General features: G+C 43.6%; 1 protein-coding gene and 1 pseudogene across 2 annotated transcripts in view; one reads left to right on the top strand and one right to left on the bottom strand.

The window, feature by feature from the left end:
• LOC126095093 (EF-hand calcium-binding domain-containing protein 4A-like) overlaps positions 1-25,194 on the top strand; it is an 850,382-nt gene that overhangs the window by 498,879 nt on the left and 326,309 nt on the right. The window lies entirely within an intron of this gene.
• Positions 1,582-1,699, bottom strand: LOC126095454 (5S ribosomal RNA; annotated as a pseudogene).

The following is a 25,194-nucleotide window of genomic DNA, read 5'->3' as shown; positions in this document are numbered from 1 at the left end:
GCGGCTTTTCTACCCATCCTCATTTGTTAGTGGAGTGGACGCCGTTTCCCTCTTCTAAGAAGTTGAGCCTCCACTCTGAATGAGGACAGAGATTGACTTTGTGCCGGAGAGTCGTGTTGCAGGCTCCGACCGGTAAGGACGTGTGTTCGAAGTGGACACGAAAAACAGCAAACTTCAAAGAATCAGTGCTTTCTTGTTCCCACGTAAATTCTTTGCGTGTTCTTCTACTCAATGAATGTGAAATGCACTTAATTTTTGGACTTTGTGATTGTGCTTTGTCCGTCATTCAGTTTCCATACACGTGGGTCCACGTTAAGTAACGCCTTTCGTGCTTATTTTGGATCGGTATTGCCTCTGTTGATTTTCGATCCTGTTCTGTAACTCGTGTGCCTGATGAATATTTCCGAGCGAGTATTTTCCGGACATAGGATCTTGTTGCTTTGTGTAAGATCTTGAGACCACGTGGCGAGCGGGTCACTCTTTGCGATAGTGGAATTACGTGATAAATATTTATGTTCGTCATAATAATAATAATTTTGCTTCAAAATGATCCGAGAACCGCTTGAAGGATTTTCTATAAGGCCACGTAAAAATGCGGACGGGCGTCCACTTCGTTCTTTTGACGGGGGAGTCCTCCTATCAATATAGTTTGCATGCTAATTTTCCCCAGTTCTTTGCAGTCATTATCGGAATTTTCATTTCGCAACGGTCAAGCTCTCGCATGTAGTTTTCGTTTCCCATCTAATCATTTTACGTAATTAAGTTTTAATCCAGTTAGATCAGGTTAAATTGGAAAAGGATAGAGTCGGTTTCATGAACTAGTTATTCTTGTCATTTATATTGTAAAGTAAGATAATCTGCGTGACATATTTGATGTTTGCCTATGACATCTTCTTTTAATGATCATGCCGCCCCGATGAGATAGAATTTGCAAAGCACTTGTTAAGAATGCCATAAGCACAAGTAATGAAAATAATGAAACTTGCATTATGTCGTCGTATGATCGGTCGGATCTAGTCTTACTATTGCGGGTTGTTTGATAAATTAGATTAATGATAGGGTTCATTTGTTCTCTGATCCTGCACGACTTGTGCATATGCGACAGACATTTATGGATGAATAACTTATCATTTTTTCATTCACAGAAAATTATCGTGTCTCATTAGTCGGCACGAAACCATTATTCACTTGATGTGCTGAAAGAAAGTGCGTTATTAGGAGGGTTGTAGTGGGATTACAGTCATAGTAGGCAGTTTCCTCAACCTTTCACGTAAAATTTCGTATCGTCTTCTGCCCAATGTGCGTAACGTGCTGTAGAAATCCCATACTGCAACGTCTCACTACCTCGCACCTCTTTTATCACTAAAACTAAACTCCTCCCGAACAGGCCATGAAGGCCCAACGGTACTGACCGGCCGCCGTGTCATCCTCAGCTCATAGGTATCACTGGATGCGGATATGGAGGGGCATGTGGTCAGCATACCGCTCTCCCGGCCGTATGCCAGTTTCCGAGACCGGAGCCGCTACTGCTCAGTCAAGTAGCTCCTCAGTTTGCCTCACAAGGGCTGAGTGCACCCCGCTTGCCAACAGCGCTAGGCACACCGGATGGTCACCCATCCAAGTGCTAGCCCATCCCGACAGCGCTTAACTTCGGTGATCTGACGGAAGCCGGTGTTACCACTGCGGCAAGGCCGTTGGCCTTTTATCACTAGCACCTGTAAATATTGAAAACTGAGTTCAGCATTTCTGGTTTTGTTTTGCTATTCAAATTTCTGGACACTGAAATATTCTTAAGCTGTGCCAGTGGCAAAAATAAAACTACGAAGAAAAAATTCTCTGATATGACGATATATTTAGATAAAACGTAATGTGTATTGTAATGACGTGACTATTTCGGAGAATTTGGTTACTTTGCTGTTCGTTACGTATCTTGAAGGCCTCACGGAACGATCTATACTAAATTGAGTAATAGGATTTCGGAATATCGGTAGAAAAGGTTAAATAGAGTTTGTGCTGGGATTATAATTACTGTAATCCCGACCGCTACCCAGAATTCTACCTCTATGTTGCTGCTTTTAGGTACTACACATAATCCGCTTACGTCAAATGATCAAACTTGCACAACAAGAGATTCGTCCATTCGACGGGAATACACACAAATCAGAGACACTACTGCAACCCCGGTCACCTCGCAGTAATAATTGCGGTAGCCTTTTTAAATGGATTTTAATCAATTATTTGTTTGCAGTTTGGTGCACCGCATTTGCTAATTGTGGCTATAAATTTCATACACAATTATCAGCCGCCGATGCACGGAGCTACTGATTAAGTGGCACCCTTTGTTACTGGCGGCTGATTAAAATTAACGCCACGTGGAACAGAACGGGTTGCGCGACCCTGGTCGCTGGTGCGTAAGAGAGTTTGACAAATGGGAGGTTAGTTTACTGCTGCGGAACTGCACTTTGCAGCACCAGACCTGAAGACAATTTGCAGCGCAAGTTGAAGCTGTAGTCGGTTATAAGAAATTGTGATCCAGACGGTATTTGTGTATTTATTGTAACAGGGTGGCGACTCACCTGGAAAACCTGGAATTCTAAGGGAATTACATTTTACCTGAAAAAACCGGAGAAAATCTCAAGGAATTTCAGGAATTTCATAAAATCTCAGAGAATTTTGTGTTTTTAATTTAGCAATGAAGTTTAATTCTATCGGGTTTTATAAATCACAAAAATCTATTTCAAAGCGTGTTAATAATATGAACATTATTCCACATAAATTACCAATAGGTTTGTTTATAAATAAATCTTCTGCTACCAGTCACGATTTTCTCTATTTACTTTTCGCACGACGCGTTTCGGGAAATGATCCCATTTTCAAGTGCGGTTTTTGTGCGTATTATGCCATTTCTATTGATGTTGTCAATGTGTGAGACTCTGCTTCATTTCGTTGACTTTTACTGCTTCATGCTTGATGTATTCCCCGACGGTGATGGCAGCCACGAGGCCAGATTCGTGGTACAGTCGTTTGAGGAACATCACACCACATTCTACTGATCTGGAACCGACAGAACACGTCTGGGATGCTATCAGCGGCCAGCTCCGTGTCCACAAACCACAGACCCGTAAATTATTCAGACGTCCGGTGCCGCATACAACCGGAAACGTACCAGGGACTTGTCGATTCCATGCCACACAGAATCGCGGTGGTATTCGTTCCACATGGGAACCAACACTGCTGGTGATCACAATATTCTGTCTCACAAATGAATGGAGCGCTTGCGATTTTGCAATTCTACGTATATAGAAAATGTTCCATATTCTAATTTGTGCAGCCGGCCGTGGTGGCCGAGCGGTTCTAGGCGCTCAGTCCGGAACCGCGCGACTGCTACGGTCGCAGGTTCGAATCCTGCCTCGGGCATGGATGTGTATGTCCTTAGGTTAGTTAGGTTTAAGTAGTTCTAAGTTATGGGGGACTGATGACCACAGATGTTAAGTCCCATAGTGCTCAGAGCCATTTGAACCATCTTAATTTGTGCTATGTAGTGTACCATTTGTTAGCCTGGCGTTGTGTGGCTATTTTACAACGGCTGTTCGGAAAGTAACTTCCGACGCCGTCTGGTGCGCGGAGAAGTAGGTGGCTGTGTGAAACTTCCTGGCAGATTAAAACTGTGTGCCGGACTGAGACTCGAACTCGAGACCTTTGCCTTCCGCGGGCAAGTGCTCTGTCATCTGAGCTACCCAAGCACCACTCACGACCCGTCCTCACAGCTTCAATTCTGCTCGCGAAAGGCAAAGGTCACGAGTTGGGAGTCTCGGTACGGCACAAGTTTTAACCTGCCAGGAAGTTTAATATCAGCGCACACTCCGATGCAGAGTGAAAATCTCATTCTGAAAACATCCCCCAGGCTGTGGCTAAGCCATGTCTCCGCAATATCCTTTCTTCCAGGAGTGCTAGTTCTGCAAGTTTCGCAGAAGAGCTTCTGTGAAGTTTGGAAAGTAGGAGACGAGGTACTGGTAGAATCGAAGCTGTGAGGACGGGTCGTAAGTGGTGCTTGGGTAGCTCATATGGCAGAGCACTTGCCCGCGAAAGGCGAAGGTCCCGAGTTCGTGTCTCGGTCCGGCATACAGTTTTAATCTGCCAGGAGGTTTCATATCAGCGCACACTCCGCTGCAGAGTGAAAATCTCATTCTCGGATGGCTGTGTAATTTTCAACACAACTGCGCCTCCCGGCTCAGTGGGAATGTGGCCGTGCCCTGGAAAAGTTACTGGGCTGTTCTTTGCACAGTGGCATTAAATAAACATAGCCACTCTCATCGATAAACCCGCCTCTTGTAAATTACGTGCTGTAATGAATTTTCTGTAAAAGGGAAGGAAGGAAGGTTCCATCAATAACGCCGCCTCCCGTAAATTACGTGCTTTAACGCATTTTCTGTAAAAAGGAAGGAAGGAAGATCAGAGATTAATCCCGTTGACGTCGAGGTCATTAGAGACGGAGCAGAAGCCCGGATTGTTTCAAGGATGGGGAAGGAAATCATACCCTTTCAAAGGAACCGTCCTGGAATTTGTCTGGAGAGATTTAGGGAAATCACGGAAGACCTAAATCTCTATGGCCGGACGGACGCAGATTTGAATTCTTCATTGTTCGGAATGCGAGTCCAGTGGACTAATGACTTTATTCAGTATACATTTTCTGGGTACGAAAAACAGGAAAGCTGTCGACATTTATAGACTTCTTCGTGCAGTAGACGCAGAGAACATTATGAGTGTTAGTCTTGTAAGATAAAGGTGCGTTTTTTTCCGGGTAAGTCAAATGAGAGAAGTGGACGGCTATCTGTTGCGACATATGATTACAGAATTATCAGTCAGTGTTACTCAGATATCATGAACAGTATTATACGAACTCACGACTGATAAGCTTGGTTATCACAAATTTTGTACACGACGGGTCCGAATGCTGCTGATTAATGTCTACAAAACGAAGAGGTTCGGAGCCATATTGACGTTTCTGATGCGCTACGACGAAGATGAAGAGGTATTTCTCTATTACATATGACAAGGGAAGAAACACGAATTGCATACTTCAACATGGAGAGAACAAAACCAGTAAATGCCAGTTTTAGAGTTTTACAAATGTTGAATCTGCGGAAAAAATTAATATTTAAGTCAACATTTCTAAAATTCTTATTTCTCTGTCTCAGACCCCACCCTATGGGGAGAGAGGGAGAGTTTTAGTTTTAGTGAATCAAAATTTACGAAGTAAATAAGTATTTTTTGTCTATCCGTAACCATTTTCCACACAAGAATGAGAACATGGATTTTCTTGAATTACAGCGCCAACTACCAAGAATCAAAACAAATCTTTAAGGCAAAATGTACGTAGTTTTTTAAGTAGAGTCTGATTCTGCAATAAAAAATGGGGGTTCCCAATTGAAAATTTTTAAGTTGTGTCCTGACACCCCCCCCCCCCCCCCCCCGCCAGGTGGCTGGGTGTCGGGCTAATTGTAGAAAGCCTCGAAAATAATCAACTTTGGATTCTACACATTTCTTCATGTGACTTATTTTTCGAGTTATTGTGGTTTGTCAACTTAAAATTTACACCCTGTATATAGTAACAGATTTGAACATGAGGAAGATAATTTTTTTGATAACGGATTTATTACGCTATCCAGTTTGAAAAATTTATGTATCGTAAATATTTCTATTACTTGCGAACAATGCACTTGAGGTTGGCATTTACAAACTATAAAAAGTAAACATGATAGGCGCCCTAGTATCAGGAAGGTAAGTATAATACATTACATACTGACGGAATAAAATCACGACACCGAAGAGTAATTAATGTAGAGTAATGAAATTTCGAGAATACAGTTGTATAGGTAATTTAACATTGCAAGTTCGTAGGTTAATGTAAGTGCGAGATACGTCATTGCAAATGTGAATTTCTGGTACACTAATAACCGGTGTAACGGCCAGAATGTTGAATGCAAGCATGCATTGTGTTGTACAGGTGCTGAATGTCAGTTTGTAGCATGGAGTTCCACACCTGTTGCACTTGCATTCAGGATGACGCTGGAGTTGTTCGACGCTGTCCCAAAAGTGCTCGATTTGAGGCTGACCTGGTGATCGAGCAAGCCAAGGCAACACGTCTACACTCGTGGAGCACGTTGCGTTACAACAGCGGTATGCGGACGAGCTGTATCCTATTGGAAAACACCCGCTGGAACGCCGTTCATGAATGGTAGCACAACAGGTCGAATTACCACATTGACTTACAAATTTGCAGTCAGAGTGTGTGGAATAAGCACGAGAATGCTCTTGCTATCATACGAAATCGCACTCCGGACCCGAACTCCAGATGTAGGCCAGCGTGTCCAGCATGCAGACAGGTTCGTTGTTGGACATCAACTGGCCTCCTGCTAACCAACACACGGCCGTCACTGGCACCGAGGCAGAGCCAGCTTTCGTCAGGAAACACAACACATCTCCATCCTGCCCTCCAATGAACTCTCCCTTAACACCACTGAAGTCACAGGCGGCGGTGGTTTGAGGTCTTTGGAACGCATGCTGCAGGTCGTCTGGCTGAGAGCTGTCCTCGAAGTAACCGATTTGCAACAGTTCGTTGTGTCACTGTGTCGCCACCTGCTGCTCAAACTGCTGCTGCATATGCAGAATGATGCGCCAGAGGGATACGCCGAACGCGATTGTCTTCCCTCTCGGTAATGCCACGTGGCTTTCCAGAGCCCGGTCTTGTTGCGACCGCACATTCACATGTCCACCGCTGCCAGCAATCATGTACAGTGGCTACAGTCCTACCACGTCTTTCTGCAGTGTCGTAGAAGAAACACCCAGCTTCTCGCAGCCCTATTGCACGATCTCGTTCAAACTCGGTGAGGTGTTGATAATACCACCTTTGTCGCCTTAAAGGCATTCATGACTTATATAAAAAAATGGCTCTGAGCACTATGGGACTAAACATCTATGGTCATCAGTCCCCTAGAACTTAGAACTACTTAAACCTAACTAACCTAAGGACAGCACACAACACCCAGCCATCACGAGGCAGAGAAAATCCCTGACCCCGCCGGGAATCGAACCCGGGCGTGGGAAGCGAGAACGCTACCGCACGACCACGAGATGCGGGCTGACTTATATCGACTCACCATGTCCAATCTCAAAGGTAACTAAAGCTCACCACCGTAACAGCGAATATTTAAAGCAAACCTGATTGGAATCGTCATAGAGGCTCCATTAGCGCCACTCCTATGCGACTGGTGCGAAATCTGAATTGATATCATCTTTCAGAAGTAGAAACACGCCTAACAACTTTCGTTTATGTCGCAAATACCTTCTAGGTGTTGCAGTTTTTTTCCATCCGTGTTCATGCTTGGATTTTAAAAGAAATTATCATTCTGTCTTTATTTACGAGGGTTGTCCAGGAAGTAAGTTCCGATCGGTCACGAAATGGACACCACGGCGAAATCCCGATGAAACTTTGCACAGATGTCTTGGGTAGTGTCCCTAGTGTGACTGTCGATCGCATGAAGACGCTTTTTTTTCAGTTGTGAGCGCACTGTGAGCGAGTAAAGGTGCCTAGAGCAACAATGTCTCCCGCCAAGTAGGAGGGCCTGCTGTGAGGCTTCGCCTTACTGAATGCAACCCACTTAACACCACTGCCACGCACTTAGTTCTTCGTGGAAATTCTCAGCCGCACTGTGCAGGGGCAGTGAAGACGCTCCTGCAGCCTTTTCGATGGGAAGTGTTCGGTCACCCGCAACACAGCCCTAACTGGCTCGTCCTGAGTATCATCTCTGTTCACACGCAACGCTGGATACTAAGACAGCACTTGGGCGCAGGCTACGCGCTATAGACCAGCGTAGAGAATTATCGGAAAGGACGGATTGCTGCCTTCAATGACGATGGTGTTGGAAATTTGGTATAACGTTCCGACAAATGTCTAAGTCGGAGCGGCGACTATGTAGAGAAATGTCTGGAGAGTGAAGCTAACTCTTGCAAAAAAAAGTTTCTGATTTTTGCTGTGGTTTCCATTTAGCGACCGATCGGCACTTACTTTCTGGACAACCCTCGCATTTATGTTTTGGCTGTAGCCAAACTGATTACAGTTCCTCTTCCTTATTCTCATGCAGTTAATGTTTTCCTTCGCACACTAACATTATTATAACGACTGAACAAGGTGGCGCAGTGGTAAGCACGCTGGACTCATTTTCGGGAAGTCAACGGTTCAGATCTGCGTCCGGCCATCCAGATTTTAAGTTTCCGTGATTTCCCTAAATCGCTTAAGGCAAATACCACGACGATTCCTTTTAAAGCGCACTTCTGGTTTCCTTCCCATCTTTCGTTGTCCGAGCTTGTTAATGACCTCGTTGGTGATAAGACGTTATACTATAATCTTCCCTCCTTTTTTCCGTTATTGTAATGAGCTTTTTATATTAATAAATATCACAGGACCATTTTTGTAGGTGTCAGTTACTAATGTGGGACGAACATAACTTTGCAGATGGACTTACTCAGATACGTAGTTGATCGCATTTCATTTTATGGTGACGACTGGTCTGCCAGCGATGACTGCTGTTACAGTCACGTCTAACAACAAGTTGGTCCGTTCCGCACTTAATATCTCCGCCCACCCTTGGAATTTCGCAAACTCCAGCCTGCGTCAGTCCCTGAGCTTGGCCCATTCGGATTCATTTCACATATCGCATAACTGGTGACAAACCGGGCTGCTATCTCCCATCCCCTCTTGCGCTGTTCTAAGAGAAAGACCACACACACTAAAAACTCTCTCTTCAAGAAACATTTCTGACTAACGCTCAAAGTTAATCTGTCAGCAACGTGACAATAGGTTTGAACAGTGCAGGGATTTACTAAGTATGGTGCTATTGGAGGTGATACCCCGTTGCCTTCCTTCAACCTTTGAACGCACATACACAGCTAGTTATAAGATGATCTACAGTTTAACGTGGTCTCCGAACTACGGTGCATCACAGCAGCTATCACATTAACAAACATAGCCAGAGGTAAAAGAAGTGATAAGTGACAGTTAAAAATCCTAGTACTGACCGAGGAGCGAACCAGACAGCTTGGCTTGGCTTTTCATTACTAAACTAGCGAGCCATTAATGCTGAATTTGTTGTTATCATCTGCAAAGTCCGTATCCACTTGAGTCGTAAATGTACCAGACTTTAGGCTCATCCCCTGGGCATTGTAGTCCTTCTTTCGCTTGTGCTTCATTCCTGCAGTATTCACAGGGTCGGCATTGTTACAATCGGATTTGGCGTGGTTAATTTAACCGGGACGGAATCAGTGTACCCCGGCTGTCTGCGTCTAGAGTAAATCATGAAACAGTGTGAACATGTTGCAGATGTCTGCAAACCGTGGTAACTGAGGCGGGACGCGGGGCCAGCTCGGTATTCACCTGGTGGGATGCGAAAAACCGCCTGAAAACCATATCCAGGCCCTCGTCGTTAATCGGCCGGGCGGATTCGATCCGGGACTGGCGCGCCTACCCGAGTCCAGGAAGCAGCGCGTTACCGCTCTCGGCTACCCTGGCGGGTCCATTGCAGTCCTGATCTACAGGCCAACAAAAAAGAATTTGGTCGCTTCACGTGGAGTCACAACTCCAACAGCTCTTATCTGGAAAGCACCTTCTGTGTCGTTGAAAAAATATCGTTCTTTGCAAAAGACCCGAATAAATCTTTCAGTCGTCCTCTTTGAAGATCACACTCTCACAGCGTTTTGCGATGTGGGGTGTTATTTTCAAAGTAAAGACGGTAAGAATACATGTAATAGGATTAATATCGATTTTCCAACGTTACAACGGATTGATGCTAACATTTACATGAACCTTTTTGATGTTTCATCATTTTTGCATACTTTGCCAATCTTGTCATCTCTACAATTAGGGATTTTTTTTTGTCAAATTCGTGCTACTTTTTTGCCAAATCGATGTTAATTTTTGCGACAATCGGTGTTGCATTTTTGCCAGATCCGGTGTAACTTTTTTGCCAGATTCAGTATTTATTTTGCCAAATTAGGTGTAATTTTCTGACACATTCTGTGATTTTCTTACCAATTTCGATGTTTTTATGCCAATTTTGATGTTTTTCTTGGCAATTCGTTATTATATTTTTGCCAATTTCGGTATTCATTTTTTGCCAAATTTAGTGCTATTTTTTATCAAATTCGGTGTTATTTTTTTGCCAGATCCGGTGTAACTTTTTTGTCAGATTCAGTATTTCTTTTGCCAAATTAGGTGTAATTTTTTTTTGCCATCTTCGCTGATTTTTTTAGAATGGCGCGGTCATTGGTTTCCCACTCTCGGTGATTTGCCTATTCAGCTGCAATTTTTGATGTCTGATCACATACAGTACCTATCAGTTACGTATACTGATAAACTGTCTTTCTTTAATTTACTTAAATTCTAAACATTCTTTGTTCGGGAAAGTGACAAATTTCACAATATTTCTTGAAAATCGCAGATTTCGTGTTATTTCGCAAAAAATCACCAGTTTCACAGTATTTCTCGCGGTATGGTGTAGCGAAATTTTCTTATCCCTATCTATACTGTGTTATGGATATTCTATCACTTATGCTTCCACTACTTTTTTTCCTTTAATGCTCCTTTCAGCCTCAAGTTAATTATTCACTGATGCTTTACCAGACACACTATTAATCGTCCACTGTTCAGCTGAGACCCTTCCTTACACTTCTTTCCTCATCTATACTTTTTGATACCCCCTACGGATCTTTAAAACTGCGTTATATCAAACTCATTGTGTTTTTTTCCTTTGCTTTATCCAAACGTGTTTCAACCAGTATCTATCATCTTATTTCTGCAAAAAATGTTGTACAAAGTACATAGTTGCTTTTCTGTTTTAGGCCTAAAAGCTGTAACTTTTACAATTTTTAATTGCTCACCTGAAACTACATTAATCTTCAAAAAGGCGTCGAAATATGTTTGGGTAAAGAGCAAAAAAAGCTATAGTGTTTTGCAGAAGGTGAAATTTCTGAAAAACAAAATTTAATTCCCAAACAGAGAACACAAGATATCAATAGGTGTTTCCAACTCCAGCAAGATACTTAGTGCTTCCTAATGTACTTGTAATTGTATCACTTTTCTCTTTACATTCTTTGATAACAACACATTTTAAATGCTCGTCTTCTCTGGATTTACCACGGTCCACATTTCATTTCCATTCAATGCAATGGTCGAAAAATAGCAGGCAACTCTATTATCTTCCGTGGTCACACAGTTCAGTGTAATACTATGTAATAGAATTCTTTCACTTCTTCGACTACTCTGTCAGCGTAAAGTTTGGTTTCGCCTAAGTTACGACTGTCATTTCATCGCCTTCAGCTGTGCTTTATTTTTTCTTCAGCAGTATTCTGTGCTAAGTGTGATGTCAGTTCCATCCATCTTAAGTCATCCACAAATGCTCCCACAAGCATACTGTTGCATCCCTATGTGTTCCCTTAGATTTTGTTCAGTTTCCATTGTCTCTTCGATGAAAATGTCGAGTAGATCTAGTGATGATCTGTAATCCTACCTTAAATAAACGTGTCCTTCTTAAAGTAGCATTTCTTGTAGTGCCATTTGGATTTTGCGGTTGTAGATTATTCTTCTACATCTGTACTTCGATGCCTACCTTCGATGGCTTCTGACTACCTTATCCGCCATTGTAGTGCGTAACCAGTAATCTAGGCCGGGAGTGGAGTAGGAAGGTATCTGCCTGAGCGTAATATCAGAATAATGTACATTTACATTTTTTTAAACTTTTTAAAATATTTTTTAATGAACAAAGTAAGAGCATATAGACTATCACACCAATTGTGTGATTGGATTGAAGAGTTCCTAGACAACAGAACGCAGCATGTCATTCTCAATGGAGAGAAGTCTTCCGAAGTAAGAGTGATTTCAGGTGTGCCGCAGGGGAGTGTCGTAGGACCGTTGCTATTCACAATATACATAAATGACCTTGTGGATGACTTCGGAAGTTCACTGAGGCTTTTTGCGGATGATGCTGTGGTATATCGAGAGGTTGTAACAGTGGAAAAATTGTACTGAAATGCAGGAGGATCTGCAGCGAATTGACACATGGTGCAGGGAATGGCAATTGAATCTCAATGTAGACAAGTGTAATGTGCGAATACATAGAAAGAAAGATCCCTTATGATTTAGCTACAAAATAGCAGGTCAGCAACTGTAAGCAGTTAATTCCATAAATTATCTGGGAGTAGGCATTAGGAGTGATTTAAAATGGAATGATCATATAAAGTTGATCGTCGGTAAAGCAGATGCCAGACTGAGATTCATTGGAAGAATCCTAAGGAAATGCAATCCGAAAACAAAGGAAGTAGGTTACAGTACGCTTGTTCGCCCACTGCTTGAATACTGCTCACCAGTGTGGGATCTGTACCAGATAGGGTTGATAGAGGAGATAGAGAAGATCCAACGGAGAGCAGCGCGCTTCGTTACAGGATCATTTAGTAATCGCGAAAGCGTTACGGAGATGATAGATAAACTCCAGTGGAAGACTCTGCAGGAGAGACGCTCAGTAGCTCGGTAGGGGCTTTTGTTGAAGAGTCAAGAACATACCTTCACCGAAGAGTCAGGCAGTATATTACTCCCTCCTACGTATATCTCGCGAAGAGACCATGAGGATAAAATCAGAGAGATTAGAACCCACACAGAGGCATACCGACAATGTTTCTTTCCACGAACAATACGAGACTGGAATAGAAGGGAGAACCGATAGAGGTACTCAAGGTACCCTCCGCCACACACCGTCAGATGGCTTGCGGAGTATGGATGTAGATGTGTATAAAATGTGAATAATACGGGATCTAGCATTGGGCCTTGGGGCGCCGCAACCAGAGTTCACCGTGTTGCCGCATTTGCAGCTTCTCGCGTAGGACGGAGGTATTCCGGTCACGACTCCTGCGTGAAGTAGGAGCGCAGTAGTGTGTAGTTCCCTCCGGCGTGCATTTACTGGGAGCTGAGCGCGAGGGCGTGCGACGCCGGTCGTGACGTAGTAGACGGAAGGAGAGGCATTTGTTTGCGGCGGCTCCGCCCCGGCGCTGTACACGTGGAAGTGGGGGTGGAAGTGGGAAGCGCATTCCTTAATTAAGACGCCTCCTCTGGGAGATCGGTGTCTGCCGGCAGGCGGCGGCTGGCTGCGATTCGCGACGTCGACCGTCTGCGGCGTCCTCAGGAATCCACTTGCCTGGCGCAGTGTTCAAACAGCAGGCAGACAGGAGGAATGTTTCGTCGTGTACCCGGCTTTGATTTTGATTTATATGAAGGGCGTTCAGTAACTAATACAGCACATTTTGTTTCTTTAGAACAGCATCAAATGTGTGAAAAATATAATATAAAATATAAAATTATAATATTAAATGAAAATATCTGCACTCTATGTTTCCGTTTCAATATCGATATATAGTGGGGAACATATCGCTGATATACGTCGGCATTTTCCGGAAAAATAACGATAGTTGCTATTTCTTCATGAGAGCTAGTACTTACTGCGGCGGCGCGGTTCTTTCCGTCCCTTTATCACTGACCTGCGCCTACCTGGGAACATTGTCTCAGCAGATCGTTAGTTGGAAAGCCGAGTGAAACCTACTGTACTTCGACGTGAACCAGGCTGAAATTAAAATCACTAATCTACGTTTCGGGAGAAACACGAAATGAAAGGTTGGAAATTCTGTCCTCAATTAATATATACTGAAACTTAGGTGAACAAGTATCACTGCCAAGCCCGTGCTAGTCTTAACACAGTCACTCACAATCCCTTTCAGCCACATTAGTAAGTTTATGGTGTTGCTCAATACGCCACGCGGAATATATGTCTTTTCTCGTCACAAAATTCACTTACAAATTCCGAAATTTCTACACGCCCATCGGAATAATTGTGCCGTCACTTTCCAACATTTTTGATGCATGAAATACTGCTAGATCCGGCAACTTATCATTTCCCTCGGAACTACTACTGCACAAATCCGATCTCTTTCATGGCTAGCCTTCGGCTCCTCTCTAGAATACTCTTAAGTCTTCTCTACCAGCCGAGAAAGGCGCGCGAAGAATATTGCTTTACCATTCGTCAGTTTACTCAACAGCCAATAGTAAAACAACATTCTCCCGTGTCAATCCGCGCTTTTCATCAATAACCAATCGCAAAATAGTAAACCTCACGACTGCAGTTTTTACCGACGTGATTATCTAATATGCTGAAGTTTTGTTTATGCATAAAGTTATTTACTATTGTTATTTATACCCGAATTAACTTTCCCTTTACGATAAACTTACTTTACAAAACTATTCTACAAAAATCCCCTTTGTCCATATCCATACTTCTTCGAAATCCTACTACATAACTCGTTAAACAATTATCTTCATATTAACCTTAAATCACACTCACGCATCATTCATGCTGCTAAAACACATTTATAACATTTTACCTACACAAAAAGACATAATAACACTTTCTAAAAATACCAGAACAGTTTATGAAATTATTCTATTATTTTAGTGGTCGCAATCGAAACTAAATCAGTCCCCTATCCAATACTGTCCTCTATCGGCTGATACGTAAACTACGTGCGCCTCCTGTCTCGCGTCACCATCTGTCACTCTCCAGCTCTGAGACACATCTCCCACTTAACCGCCTCAAAGGCGGGATACGGCGCTTCGCCTCATTACCTCTGCGTCAGCAAACTGTGCATAGTTAAATTTCTCGCAAATTTAGTACAGACCTTAACAGAAGAAGGATATATCTCAGTGATAGCGGTTTATGCTTCTGAAACCGGGGAAAAAGGCGAAAGAAAACAGTTTTGCAAAATACTTTAATCTTCGTACTTGGCTGTTGGCAGTACACATGATGGCAGGTAACGTTCTGCAGGCATCCGCCAAACCCAAACTGTTCCATCGGTTTGCCACAGGTTATACCGCGGTCCTTCACTCCAAATCAATGGTTCCCAGTCATCCACTGCCCAGTGGCGTCGCCCTTTACACCACCTCAAGCGTCGGTTAGCCTCGACTACAGAAATGTGTGACACCATGAGGAAACGCTCGACCATTGTACACGATTCATGTAAGTCCCATTGTACTAGCCAAACTGCTGCTAGCACGTTGTAACTCACGCGTGATTCGTGTCGCTGGTGTCAAGCTCTTTTTTTTTCCCGCCGTGCTCGACGGTGGTCCCTGTCTGTCAGTACACGAGTCCTAGCTGGTCTTGGCTTGGATGTGCTTCTTCCTTCGAGCGTTTCGCTTCTCCCCTCTTTCAGAAGGGTTGAAATGTCCCTGACGGATTTCTTATCCAGGTGACATCCAGTGACTAGGCGACGTGCCAAGTCACTTAACTCTTCTGACATGTCCATTCTATTGTTGCTGCTTATCTGCTGACAAAGCGATACTCACCCCTTCTTTTTATACTCGTGACATCTAGTGGTCGATTCCGCATTACATAGGACTGATTAAGTGGATACTTTTGGTCAGATAGTCTAGATGTAGAAATGACTTAAAAAAACAAACGACGTCAGAAAGCAGCAGTTGCATCACGAGAGACCGCAACGACTAGCAAACTTGAAATTTCTCAAAAGACTTTAACTTCCAGCAGACGTTTTCTCAAGAGACTGCAATTTCCAGTAGAGCGCTTCTGAAAACATAATGTTTCAGCAGACGCCAAGTAACAAAGCTGCCACGTTACCGCCGCCGCAAGCACCCCTGCACGTTCGGCTGCCCGCGCAGCAGGCGACGCTGTCGGGTAGACAGAGTCACAGGTGCAACTGTGAGGGTTCCTCCTAGAATCTGGACCTCTGTCCCTGGCGAAACAACGTCACACTGTCTGCCACTGACCACAGTGTCAGTGATACTGTAGGTTAATTAGAGCACAGCCAGAACGTCACATTGACTGTGGTCTCACCGCCAGACACCTCACTTGCTAGGTGGTAGCATTTAAATCGGCCGCGGTCCGCTAGTATACGACGGACCCGCGTGTCGCCACTGTCAGTAATTGCAGACCGAGCGCCACCACACGGCAGGTCTAGAGAGACGTACTAGCACTCGCACCAGTTGTACAGCCGACGTTGCTAGCCATGGTTCACTGAGAATTACGCTCTCATTTGCCGAGACGATAGTCAGCATAGCCTTCAGCTGCATTTGCTACGACCTAGCAAGGCGCCATTACCAGTATAGATATTGAGATTCTATTAATGTATCATCAAGAGCGATGTTCTACAAATGTGGATTAAAGTTAAGTATTCCAGAAGCTACGTACGTATTTCTTTATAGCACTCATTACGTATCCTGTTTCAGACCTCACGCCAGCCTGCGTGAGTTTAAGCGCGTGCCTTTCGGCTCCCTTTCATTGTCTCTAGGCTGTATTGTCTAGACACAACATTGACTCCTTGGGAGAACAAAACAGGCTTGAATGTCTAAAGGAAGAGTAAACTGGAAACGATTTTTGCTGTGGAATTAACGATGCTCTGATGTAGGTAACAATATTTTCTGCAGCAAATAGATGAATCCGGCGATAGTGAAATGTGGATATAATAAATGCTATTATCAGTTGCTTATATTTATAATTTTAACAACTTTGTTTCACTAGCCATCTTCCGGTGCAGCAGTAAAAGAATATTCGCTTTTTAAACGGAATGAGTTTATTGTGCAGAAATATTGATATTTCAGTTGCCATAATGTCAAATGAATTTTTAGTTGATGGTCTGAAGTCGTATATAGATTTATTTTTACTTATGTTAACATTATATTTAGAACACGTAACGTCATAATATTGTATTTCCACATTAAGAAAACGATTTTTACGATTCTGTTTGATAATTTGGGTATTTTCCCTCTCCGTTGGCGTTGACTGTTGTTTGGATACCGTGACAACATTTGAGACAAACGTAAAATTTATGGAATGAATAAATTCTCAAGACTGAAATGAATGGATTGACATGAGATCATATTTGATGTTGCTCATATTGAACTGGCAGAGACATAAAGTGAGATCAGTACGAAGTGTTCAGGTATGTTGAACCTGCGGTGCAACGGACATGTAGTGACAAACGAAAATCATTAGTTTTAAGAAGAGACCGCAGACCAGATCATGTAGTTCATATTATAATTGCCAGTTTCGGTCAAAGTAGACTATCCACAAATCTAAAATACGAAGAAAAGCTATGTTCCGCTTCCTAAAACTGTGATCGTAACTGTGTCTTGTTCACAAAATTATAAAACATGACCATTGTTTCCATCTATACAATACAGCTTTTCTGAAAACTGAAATTATGTATCATATCAGGATTCTAACCTGCGTTACCTGCATATCACCAGCTGCTGCAGCCTTAATATCCTATTCATTTTACCTTGATAATGTCCGCCCCCAGTAGCTGAGTGGTCACCGCGACAGAATGTCAATTCTAAGGACCCGGGTCGGAGATTTTCTCAGCTCAGGGGCTGGGTATTATATTGTCCTAATCATCATCATTCCATCCCTATCGACGCGCAAGTCACTGAAGTGGCGTCAAATCGAAAGGCATGCACCTGGCGAACGGTCTTCCCAACCCGAGGCCCTAGTCACACGACCTTGATAATGAATGTGCAGTAACAAGAGTAAACTTGAATCCCTGACTGGGTAAATATACGTGAAACACTGCGAATGAAAGGGACCAGGAATTTTCAAACACTTTAGGTTGACTTATTACGGTATATTGATAATTTTTACTTTATGGACCGTCTGACAGCAACTGAATGAAACACAATTTTAGTGCCATACGCGTTTCGCCTTTATTTTCTCAAGGCATCTTCAGTGGCGGGTCGCGTGGACGATTTCCTGCATATTACGCTCCTTCTGCATTTTTGGTGTTGTTGTTCTTCTTCTAAATACCAATTTGCGGTCTTGAAACTTGTTTCGATGCAATGTGGGAAAAAGACCGCAAATTGGCTTTAGAAGAAGAACAACAGCATCAGAAATGCAACAGAAGCGTAATGTACAGGAAATCGACTATGCAACCTGCCACTGAAGATGCCTTGCAGAAAATAAAGGCGAAACGCGTATGGCACTAAAATTGTGTTTCATTCAGTTGCTGTCAGACGGTCCATAAACTAAAAATTATCAATATAATGTAATATTGAACGCAACTGGAGAAGACAGGCATACAAAAGCTGAAGAAGTCAACTTTAGATTGAAGTCCAGAGTTCATATAATGTCATAACTGACTTATATTACGTGAGAATTCAGGTTAGAGAAACAAAGAGCGTTTAGCCAGAAGCAATCGATCGGATATCCAGTGTTGCCGGTTATCGATCTTTGAATGTCATGAACAGTCGATTCACGAGCGTTATATTGAACTTCTAGGCTGTGAACGCATGTTTTCCCTGAACTCTTCATTTTGTAAAGACACCACTGATTTGTCGCGAGCTTCGGTGGTTATCTTGTTCATTTAACATGTTGAATAAAGTGAAGTGAATGTTTGTGACTGTAACAAGTTGAATATTTTTCTGACTCTTCTGGCGAACACCTGTGTCAGCCTCTTCCTCTTCACCACAGAGTAGTGCTTGAAACCTACGTTCTCAATTATTTGCCGGTTTTTTTCCAATATCTGTCTTTCTATAACACCTTGGAAATTATTCCGTGATATCTTAACAGATGTCCTACCATTCTGTCCCTTCTTCTTGTCAGTGATTTCCATATATTTCTTCGTCGCTGATTCTCCAGGGAACCACCCCATTACCTTAAGAGTCCACCTAATTTCCACCAGACTTCTGTAGCACAACGCCTAGGATGCTTCAGACCTCTTCTTTTCCGGTTTCCCACAGTCCATGTAGCACTACCAGAATGCTATGCTCCAAACGTACGTTCTCAGAAATTTCTTCCTTGGATTGAAGTGAATATTTGATACTAGATGACTGCTCTTGGACAGGAATGCCCTTTTTGCCATTGCTAGTCTACTTTTTATGTCCTCCTTGCTCCGTTCGTCATGGATTATTCTGCTACCTATCTTTATTTACATAAATAAAGTAACTTAACTTTATTTACTTCGTCATCACCAACGCTGATGTTAAGTTTCCCGCTGTTGTCATTTCTGCTACTTCTCATTACTTTCGTCTTTCTATGTCGACCTAGTTCCCATTTACTATAGGAAAGCCCAGCGCTGTGAATAACAGAAATTTTTTAAGCTTAGACAGTCTCATTAGTGCATTCCAAGGAACATGTCACAGTAAGTCTTCATCAAGAATTTTTTTTTTTCAGGTACGTGTCGCCAACTGAAGTACACCCGGTGCTGAAACGCTAAGACTCCACTCGAAACTGGCGTAGAGACAGCAGAGTATGGAACGTAAGTAAGTCCGACTCGACAAGTGAACAGTGGGGCGTTTAAAAGGGGCTAATGGAATTATGGAGCGCGGTGATGGCTGTGAATTGTCCCCTTACCGAGGAATTGTAGATTCTGATAAGTTTTTGGCTAAATTTCAGCAAAATCTGACCTAATATTAAGGGAGAGTGGTGTACCTTTTCGAATTTTCGCCAGTATTTTTGTGAAATTACAAAAGTTACTGTGGAAAAGTAAAGTTTTTCCAAACACAAAAAGCTGCTCTAACGTAGAACATTGTCATGTAACTAGGAACAAATATTCTATTCAAATTTAAAAGTGTTGAGAGCGAAAAAATGTTCTGAAAACTGTATTTATTAGCCTATGTGTTACAGTATTACTTTATTATCCTATGTGGTAATGATTCCGTACCGCGCAGTCTCTTTGATGGATTTTTTGCGTCTTCTAATTGTTCTTCCAGTAAAACGCCGTCTTTGGTCGCCTTCCCCACAGCATTGTCTACGTGATGGTCCCAACCAAAAATTGTTTGGGGAAATTGGACAGTTTCTCATTTCAGTCGTCTCAGTTCCATTAATACACAATTTTTGCTGCGGTGGTTACCGGTTTCGGGCTGAGACGCTTGTTCTCAGGCCAGACACCTAAAAATATAAAGTACATATCCTACAATAATATTCATGTACAGTATGTAGTCCATATTACAGGTCCTTACATGCTTATAGACATACCTTGCTATTAACCGTAACTTGTCATTCAGTATGGTGCCAAAATGCACGAATAGCTTTGTAAGTAGGCTGTTTAGGTTTTCTTATTGGCAACGTTACATAGCACTCTGTATGAAAATCACTGGCTGTGCTGTGTGCAGTCTGTGGCTAGTTTGTATTGTTGTCTGCCATTGTAGTGTTGGGCAGCGGCAGCTGGATGTGAACAGCGCGTAGCGTTGCGCAGTTGGAGGTGAGCCGCCAGCAGTGGTGGATGTGGGGAGAGATATGGCGGAGATTTGAAATTTGTGCATGAACTGCTATATATATTATGACTTTTTATGATTATTAAGGTAAATACATTGTTTGTTCTCTATTAAAATCTTTCATTTGCTAACTATGCCTATCAGTAGTTAGTGTATTCCGTAGTTTGAATCTTTTATTTAGCTGGCAGTAGTGGCGCTCGCTGTATTGCAGTAGTTTGCGTAACGAAGATTTTTGTGAGGTAAGTGATTTGTGAAATGTATAGGTTAATGTTAGTCAGGGCCATTCTTTTGTAGGGATTATTGAAAGTCAGATTGCGTTGCGCTAAAAATATTGTGTGTCAGTTTAAGCTCAGTCCTGTACAATTCTTCTAAGGGGACGTTTCATAGCTTCTGTGTAAAAAGTCAAGCTGCGGGAAACCCTCTCACTTATATTAGCGTAGGTATCTACGGCAGCACCTGACCAACACAACCAAACTGACAACTATTGCTTTCAGTAGTCAGCTGGATACTGTGATAGCTGTCGCCCTCATATACACGCTGGTGTGGCGTTCATTGCCATTTATTGGTGTCATATTTTAAAAATAGCAAAAAATAACAATTTTACGTTACAGGACATGTTAACAATTTTATTTTACAAAATAACCCTGCATCCAAATGAAAATACCAATTTTACATTACAGTAAATTTTAACAATTTTGTTTTACAAAGTAACCTAGCATTCAAATTATACACAAAAAGCCCTCTTGTATACAACCCTTTATTTTTATTGCAGGGTTCAATACAAAGAATTCCTACCTTCCTTATGAAGAGTCAGTGCTAAAATCTAAAATACGCTTTATTATAATAATGTTATGCAAATGTAGGACATTAAAAATGACGGCCAACTTTATTTGCGCGGGATGTAGGAGGGGATATTATAATACAGCGTGACCCTCCCTCTCCCAGAAAAATTCTTAAGCCTCACCTGCTGCCAAAGCTGGCTTTCCGCGATGCCCTTGACCGCACCGCTGAGGCATACAGAGCTAAATGATGGAAGTACGCAATGAGCTCGGAGAACGTTTCGGCAGCGCGGAGCGGCGTCATCATCAGGAGAGGCAGGATCAGGGGCAGGCTCGCGAGCGATGCGCGGCACGCGGCCAGGTGGCGCCATTAGGCAGCGGCAGACCGCAGCGCTGCGGAATGCGCCCACGCCTCAGGGGGAGCCGCCAGGCTCACTCCACACCACTGGTTTGTGCCGGCCCGCAACTGTCTTCGGCTCTACTTCCTTCCTCCAGTTTCCTTCCCCAAACAACTCCGTGCCGTTCTTCTCCATTACGTAGTGAATAAGCAGCCAGGTAGAAGGTTGCGTCACCGTCAGGAAGCAGCAGGCTAATGCACTGTAACGCAGCTCTAGACGTGATAATGGCTTCAGTTTGGCGAGGAAGAGTCCGCAAGCTTTTTTTCACATATTCCCTACGAGCTGAAGTCATGCAGGACGATTCCGTGATGGTGTTATAAACTTTCACGGATAACGGAGAAAGATAAATGTAGTAACACGTTCGGTGGCGAAGGGCCACCAGGAGGTAGCTCGAAGCACAACAGGCGGCCGATGCCATGCCCAGCTGAGCCATCTAGTGTACAGAATAGTTCATTTACTGTGCGGGTCGGATTTGCCTCATTCGGTGCCCGGCCACTGTGCAGTGAACGTCGGTTGCGATTTAGCTGCTGGTTTATCGTTCTGCCATTCTGTGGTAAGTATATTTGTTTTTAATGAATTCTTCTATATCTACACTACTGGTTATTAAAATTGCTACACCACGAAAATGACGTGCTACAGACGCGAAATTTAACCGACAGGAAGAAGATGCTGTGATATGCAAATGATTACCTTTTGCACGCAACACAAGGTTGGCGCCGGTGGCGACACCTACAACGTGCTGACATGAGGGAAGTTTCCAACCGATTTCTCATACAGAAACAGCAGTTGACCAGCGTTACCTGGTGAAACGTTGTTGTGATGCCCCGTGTAAGGAGCAGAAATGCGTACCATCACGTTTCCGACTTCGATAAAGGTCGGATTGTAGCCTATCGCGATTGCGGTTTGTCGTATCGCGACATTCCTGCTCGCGTTATTCGAGATCCAATGACTGTTAGCAGAATATGGAATAGGTGCGTTCGGGAGGGTTATACGGAACGCCGTGCTGGATCCCAACGGCCTCTTATCACTAGCAGTCGAGATTACAAGCATCTTATCCGCATGGCTGTAACGGATCGTGCAGCCACGTCTCGATCCCTGAGTCAACAGATCGGGACGTTTGCAAGACAACAACCATCTGCACGAACAGTTCGACGACGTTTGCAGCAGCATGGACTATCAGCTCGGAGACCATGGCTACTGTTAGCTTTGACGCTGCATCACAGACAGGAGCGCCTGCGATGATGCACTCAACGACGAACCTGGGTGCACGAATGGCAAAACGTCGTGTTTTTCGGATGAGTCCAGGTTCTGTTTACAGCATCATGATGGTCGCATCCGTGTTTGGCGACATCGCGGTGAACGCACGTTGGAAGCCATACTGTCGTATCACCCGGCGTGATGGTATGGGGGCCATTGGTTAGACGTCTCGGTCACCTCGTGTTCGCATTGGCGGAACTTTGAACAGTGGACGTTACATTTCAGATGTGTTGCGACCCGTGGCTCTACCCTTCATTCGATCCCTGCCAAACCCTACATTTCAGAAGGATAATGCACGACCGCATGTTGCAGGTCCTGTACGGGCGATTCTGTATACAGAAAATGTTCGACTGCTGCCGTGGCCAGCACATTCTCCAGAACTCTCACTATTTGAAAACGTCTTGTCAATGGTGACCGAGCAACTGGCTCGTCACAATACGCCAGTCACTACTCTTGATGAACTGTGGTATCGTGTTGAAGCTGCGTGGGCAGCTGTACCTGTATACGCCATGCAAGTTCTGTTTGACTCAATGCCCAGGCGTATCAAGGCCGTTATTACGGCGAGAGGTGGTTGTTCTGGGTACTGATTTCTCAGGATCTATGCACCCAAACTGCGTGAAAATGTAATCACATGTCAGTTCTAGTAGAATATTTGTGTCCAATGAATGCCCGTTTATCATCTGCATTTCTCCTTGTTGTGGCAAGTTTAATGGCCAGTAGTGTATAAAATTATTATTTTCAGCCAATGTCTGAAGACACGCGTGCACGTAAGAGGAAATTATTTCCTGTTCATGGTGGATTTTGTGTGTAATTACGCTGAAAATAATTATTTTATAGATAAAGAACGAGAAATTGAAAACAAATTCACTTACCTGCTCAAGTTTCACCGCAGAATGGTGGAAAGATAAACCAGCAGCTAAATCGCAATCGACGTCCACTGCAGAGTGCTCGGGTACGGACTAACGCAAATGCGACCCGCACAGTAAACAAAACATAGACTAGACGCCGCCCAGAGAACACGCTAGGCGTAGAGTCGACCGCCTGCCGATGCCCGAGCTACTACGCCTCGCAGGGCGGGGCAAAAATGGTTCAAATGGCTCTGAGCACTATGGGACTCAACTGCTGTGGTCATAAGTCCCCTAGAACTTAGAACTACTGAAACCTAACCAACCTAAGCACATCACACACATCCATGCCCGAGGCAGGATTCGAACCTGCGACCGTAGCGGTCGTGCGGTTCCAGACCGTAGCGCCTTTAACCGCTCGGCCACTCCGGCCGGCAAGCAGGGCGGGGCACCGAACGTGTTAATTTGTGCTAAGGGACTCTGATCCGGAGACGACAGAGTCGCAAGTCATAAGCGAAAATCATTGTGATACCTCCGAGTGTTAACTTCATTCTACTGGAAGCTCTTTGCATTCCTTATTCTGGAAGGAGGTAGTACGGACCAACACAAGCAAAAAATGCCCAGCAAACATTGGCTCAAAAGCTCATAACTTTAGAAGGCTACCAGTAAAACTCACAAGCGACAAAAAATGTAACGATTTTCGACCATCCTCGGCTTGCCGAAAATAATAATACTTCTGGGCTAAAAATGCAATAATTCATGCTTCAATGAAATCTCATCTAATTACATGATAGGCCAACGATTTGCAGATGAACGTAACAATCAAGAAAAAATCCATGTTAAACAGCAGCAGGCATGGTGAAAATTCGTTTGGAGTATGCATAACAGTACTTTCTTGACAAAATTGAGCCACTTGAGCCAATATGAAGATGGTATCTGTTCTTTCGGACATCCCGAAAGAACATGTCCGAATCTCTTCATATAGTTACGGCAAACCGGTCACTGATATTCTTCTTCTGTGCAGATGCACACGCATCGCCTGTACTCTTACGGGACTCGGTAAGATTGTCTGCCGCGAGTAATGAGTGTAATAGGCAGGGGCACTACGAATGTAGTGTGTGGACATTAGCCGGCCAGTGTGGCCGAGCGGTTCTAGGCGCTACACTCTGGAACCGCGCGACCGCTACGGTCGCAGGTTCGAATCCTGCCTCGGGCATGGACGTGTGTGATGTCCTTAGGTTAGTTAGGTCTAAGTAGTTCTAAGTTCTAGGGGACTGATGATCTCAGCAGTTAAGTCCCATAGTGCTCAGAGCCATTTGAACCATTTTTTTGTGGACATTAAGTTGGGAATGTGGGTCTCACCGGGAGCATGCAAGGGATAAATGCCTGCAATCGCTCTATCCTCTGTGACGTCAGTGGCTCAGATGGATAGAGCATCTGCCATGTAAGCAGGAGGTCCCGGGTTCGAGTCCTGGTCGGGACACACATTTTCAAGTGTCCTCGTTGACAGCTTAGGCTCTTGATTTAATTATCATTTCAAATGGAGCCAAAAACGTCCATCCGCTTGATACAATTTGAAACTCGTCAGATCAGAAACATGT

The sequence above is a fragment of the Schistocerca cancellata genome, chromosome 1, assembly GCF_023864275.1.
Source record: "Schistocerca cancellata isolate TAMUIC-IGC-003103 chromosome 1, iqSchCanc2.1, whole genome shotgun sequence".
Taxonomy (NCBI): domain Eukaryota; kingdom Metazoa; phylum Arthropoda; class Insecta; order Orthoptera; family Acrididae; genus Schistocerca; species Schistocerca cancellata.
The sequence above is the reverse complement of the archived record's forward strand: the minus strand, read 5'-3'. Positions and strand labels throughout refer to the sequence as shown.